We start from the raw sequence: 5766 nt of genomic DNA on the forward strand, positions 1-5766 counted from the left end.
TAAAGAGCATAATAGGACCCCTTTAAGGTTGAACCACTGATGTCAAACGGACTATTTTATCGATGTCCTTACTACTTTTCTGGGCATTGAAAGTGGTAGTTCCGTTGCCGTCTATGCAGGGTCAAAAAGCTCTCAGGTTTCATCCAAAATATCTTAATTTGTGTTTCAAAGATGAACAAAGGTTTTACGGGTTTGGATGATTAATGACAGAATTTTCAATTTTGGATGAAGTGTGCCTTTAATAAATACATTTAATTTAAATACATTTTAATACAAAATCTAATAAATAAATTATCTAATTATCTAAATCTAATCTAAATGTATAAATATAATTACAAAATAAAAATAAATAAATAGTTTGAACTCTGGAGGCTGTTTTAAACAATAGGCACCACAATTGCTGACCTCTAAGATGCCTCATTGTTACTAAATAAGGAAGCATTACATGTATCCAGTCAAGTTTCTAGGCAGCTCAATAGGTTTTTGGAACAGAGCTTATGTCTGGCTTCTTCACAGTTTTGTTTGTTATGGTGCATCTTCCATTTCCATTGGAAACTATGGACATGTCACCCATAATATTCAAATTATTCTTTGACCAATATGTGTATTACAATGGTTCATTTTTAAATTACTATTATATTTGGTCCCTCTCAATCCAGAATGTGGTTACATCCTTGTCAGAAACAGACTACAAACAGCTCTCCTCCAAAAACAGACACACACTCCTCCAGGATCTTTCTGAAGGAAATTTATTGACAGCCTGCACTTGTTTTCCCCAGTCAGGATGCAAGAAATGTATCAGAAAACATATGTAGAATTAAATCAAGGTCATTTTCCTGAGGCACGGTTTGATTAAACATGAAGAACACATCGACTTATGCACAGCTTACTTACACTGATGACAACAATAGTCATGCACTACAGATAAACAGTGAATTACTTGGCCCTAACATCTTTCTGACTCATTAATCAGAAGGTTTAGACTTCATCCTAATCTAGTTAGTATGTGTAAAACTGATTACAGACTCCAGCGGCTGTAACTAGCCTACAAATAACCTAATGAGATGATGTGAAGATGAAAACAGCCTGACAACACCCAGGGTTCACCTTTCTGGGTCTCTTTCCAACCTCAGAGACAGTTAGCTTTCATCTGAAGATGTAACAATGAAAATTTCCACTTGTTTTGAGAGCTGTGACATTTCAAAAAACCTCAGTTTGAGTATGCGATGCATTAGTTTTATTATGCATTTTATTATTCCAGCATTGACTTTTTATGGCTATGCAAGTAAGTAATGCAAGTTTTACACAGTAATAATATGACTATGCTCTGAAATACTTGATTCTGATTGGTCAAACAGATAATCATTTGTTTTCATAGCTGTCAAGTTATATAACCAACACTGAAGAGTAAAGGATGCTGAAAATTCAGCTTTGCAATCACAAAAATAAATGCATTTTCAAAATATATTAAAATAGAAAACAGTTATATTAAATTGTAATAATATTTCACAATATTACTGATTTATTTTTGATCAAACTTCCAATGTTCTAAAGAGGGGTTACTTCCATTTTTTGAGTATAAAAAGAGGAAATAAGGAAACTCCAGTGGTTAGGATGACAGACATACTCATATTATATTTCAGTCTCAGAAAATATGATTAGCTAACATATGAATATGAAACCTTCCTTGATTATATCTGGAAATCAGTAGCCGTTCAATCAGTAATGACTGACATGATGAATCCAACACTTGCAAAGCAGTATGATCTAAAATGGAAATCCAGGACTAAGACCTCGAATGAACCACACACCATCAGCCTGGGAATTGAGCAACCTGGACGCCTGCCTCGGTTTCTCTCACGTCAGTGAATCCGGTGGCCTTCTCGTCACTTCGAGCAAGTTACCACCACCTCCCGTTGGTCAGTGTCCATGAGCAACATGACCCAGACCTTCTACGTTCTAAGTCTACGGTTTCACTATATATAAAGATTTATTTTTGATCAAACTTCCAATGTTCTAAAGAGGGGTTATTTCCATTTTTTGAGTATAAAAAGAGGAAATAAGGAAACTCCAGTGGTTAGGATGACAGACATACTCTTGATATTATATTTCAGTCTCAGAAAATATGATTAGCTAACATATGAATATGAAACCTTCCTTGATTATATCTGGAAATCAGTAGCCGTTCAATCAGTAATGACTGACATGATGAATCCAACACTTGCAAAGCAGTATGATCTAAAATGGAAATCCAGGACTAAGACCTCGAATGAACCACACACCATCAGCCTGGGAATTGAGCAACCTGGACGCCTGCCTCGGTTTCTCTCACGTCAGTGAATCCGGTGGCCTTCTCGTCACTTCGAGCAAGTTACCACCACCTCCCGTTGGTCAGTGTCCATGAGCAACATGACCCAGACCTTCTACGTTCTAAGTCTACGGTTTCACTATATATAAAAATAAAAAGGATGCTTCTCAAAGTTGCTTCACAGTTATGTGGGAGGTGGTGTGGGAACGAGTGTAACATTCCCCGGGAACTCTGACTAATCCTACAAAAACCATGACAATAGCAAGTCCTTAATGTGGCGGACTGTGTAAAGAGACACTGAGCTTATACTCTGAGGTGTTTACCACTTTACAACAGATATACTGGCGTGAGTACAATGCGCTGGGTGTAAATATAGACAATCTTCAGTTACATGTTACTATTAATGATGAGAGAGAGGCAGTTATGCACCCAAATAGTAATTTTAGAGCACGTATAAAAATAGATCAGAGAACATACAGTTTTAAACTAGTGTTGATCTGATAGCTGTTGGGTGTGCTTTTCAAATTAAACTAGAGGACAGAATAACAGCTGGGTTATTCCCGCCAAGAAGTTCAGATGTGTTGGATATATATTATTTCAAATTTTGTGAAATATTTTAACACTTTAAAATAATGGTTTTCCAACAATAATATGTTTTAAAATGTCTTTTATTGTTACTTTGGCAAAGCTGAATTTTCAGCATCGTCACTCTTTAGTGTCATGTTACGCCCCTTACCATACTGTGATGCCATCTCCCGGCGCGATGAGACAACACCAATAAAACCCATTACAAACGAGGCATTTGCTGCATCCAGTGGGGACATAATTATATTACGAGCTCAACTGTTTAATGAACTATTAAACCACATCAGTTACGACAGAAACAACAACCCACAATTCATCAGATCGGATACTGTCGAATGAAACATAAAAAAGACTGTGTAAGTGTATATAATGCTTACCAAACGATCCGATCTCCTGTCTTCCTTAAGCCATTCACGCCCAGCAGATCAACCGCCCCCAGCAAGGCTCTTTAAACCTGCTGCCTAACGTTACCAGAAGGACGTGAATCCTGCGCTTTATTGTGAACCATATCCTGTATTTACCTTCACACATACACACTTTTGAATTAAATATAACTAAACGGCACCCGTTACGCAATGCGAGGACGAAATGCCGCCTAATCTCGCGCTGAGGGTGTTTATAGTGGGGTAGGTTGCCGCTCCGCAAACTGCTGCCATGAAAGATAGCGGCGTTCGTTTTCGGGAATGCGCGTGCAGCGGTGGATTTTACGCATACGGCGTAGTGTCATGACGTCATGACGTTTATATCGTATGAGTCCGTTATGTCTAGCTTTTGTTTACGAGACGTTATTTACCATTACTGTATTTAATATGCAAGTATTTAGATCATTATTATTTATTATTTAACTGATAGCATTTTATCATTAAAATATTAAAATATTATTATAAACTTATGTTCACGTTTTCATTTTTATTTTAAATATTCATGTCGTTTTAAAACGCTTTTGCATCTCTTTGAGATTTTTGCTTTGCCCAATGCGACCCAAATTATCACAAAAAATAGAATTACAATAAATAAATAAATATACTGAGACCTTTTTAAAGTCGAGAATAGTGACATAAAATGTGACCCTGGATCACAAAACCAGTCATAAGGGTCAATTAAAAAATATATATATATATATTGAGAAAATCACCTTTAAAGTTGTCCAAATGAAGTTCTTAGCAATACATATTACTAATCAAAAATTAAGTTTTGATATATTTACAGTAGGAAATTTACAAAAAAAAATATCATGGAACATGATCTTTACTCAATATCCTAATAAAATTAAGTTTTGATATATTTACGGTAGGAAATTTACAAAAAAAAAATATCATAGAACATGATCTTTACTCAATATCCTAATGATTTTTGGCATAAAAGAAAAATAATTTTGACCCTTACAAAGTATAGTTGGCTATTGCTATAAATACACCTGTTCTACTTATGACTGGTTTTGTGGTCCAGGGTCACCAATACTTCCATTTCCTCTGACAAAACACTTTTCCAACCTATTTTACTATTTTGCTTGACATTATTAAATAAAAGCATAATTTGAATAAATAATTTTATGTTTAAGGACAAAATCCCAAACAAATTAAGTCAGTGAGCTAAATCAGCTGACAACCAGAACAACCTGGTTTATGAACAAATGCTTTAATATTTTGAATTACATTTATTATATATATTTTCTGTTGTTCTATTCATTTTAGTTTAAGTTTTATTAATTTTGTGTTTTTGTCATTTTTATTATTATTTTTTTAAATGTATATAATGTTGCCTTGTTAACTAGCTGAAATGAAATAAGTTGAATTTGTTGGAACTGAAATCTGCAGGACGGTAGGCCCTCCAGGACCAGGGTTGGACACCCCTGTGCTAGACTAACCATAGTTTAACCATGGTATTTGTAGTAAAAGTGTGGTTATACAAATGGAAACTAATACGCCAAAAAAAAACCAAGGTTACTGCACTTTTACTACAATAAAACCATGGTTAATTTATGGTGCATTTCCGCCAACTACTGGACTGGAGTCTGGGGAGCGTCAGGATGGAGGTGGTTAAAGGCAAAAAAGCACCATAAGAGTATTAAAAAAAAGTCACTTATACGACTGTGCTCTATTACAACGCCACAAAATGACTTTACGTGAGGAATGCACTTAAGTTTAGTTCGTTAACAACCAGGCAAAGCTTTCACATCACTCTCCTGCCGTTGTTTAATGCAACAGCGACATCTGTTGATGGATATTTTGCATTGCAGCCCCTGAGCGTATGATGCTCTTGTGTTCTTTTCCAATATAGCCTATATATTTATGGCGACAAGATCGGACTTTGACTGCCGGAAAGGGTATTCAAAGAGTTTGACTTTCAAGATATATATTATACAGAAATCTCATTAATATTCAGCCGAATGCTTATTTGTAAACTTAATAAAATGTCATAAAATTAGACTATTTCAAGACGACATTTTCAATCAGGTCAATGTTTTAATAACATTTACATTTCTGAAAGCATCATAAATGGTATCTTGATGTCAAATTAAGAAAAATATTGCAGAGAACCAGATTATTTTATGAAGTTCAGTTTGTCAACCCCATCAGCTAAAATGGGCCACGTTATGACTTTCAAGAAATATTTCAATGTTTTCTCTTTTTTAAATTGTTCAGGAAACATTAAAATAATTAAAATTGAAGCTTGGACATATTGCATTGTATGAACCCATTAATGTAAGACACTCATCTTGTTATTAAACAATATATAAAATTACATTCTAAAAAATGCTGGGTTAAATACAACCCAGTGCTGGGTAAAATAGGGACAAACCCAGCGATTGGGATGTTTTGACCCAGCGGATGGGTTACTACCCAGAAGGTTGGATTAAACATTTAACCAAA

General features: G+C 35.1%; 1 protein-coding gene across 1 annotated transcript in view; it reads right to left on the reverse strand.

Moving 5' to 3' along the window:
- LOC107662710 (probable E3 ubiquitin-protein ligase HERC1) overlaps positions 1 to 3556 on the reverse strand; it is a 78104-nt gene extending 74548 nt beyond the window's left edge. The window contains 1 exon segment of the mRNA XM_016452784.1: positions 3271 to 3556. The gene's annotated coding sequence lies outside the window, so the exon portion shown is untranslated.
- Positions 3557 to 5766: the final 2210 nt, after the last annotated feature.

The sequence above is a fragment of the Sinocyclocheilus anshuiensis genome, unplaced genomic scaffold, assembly GCF_001515605.1.
Source record: "Sinocyclocheilus anshuiensis isolate Anshui unplaced genomic scaffold, SAMN03320099.WGS_v1.1 scaffold457, whole genome shotgun sequence".
Taxonomy (NCBI): domain Eukaryota; kingdom Metazoa; phylum Chordata; class Actinopteri; order Cypriniformes; family Cyprinidae; genus Sinocyclocheilus; species Sinocyclocheilus anshuiensis.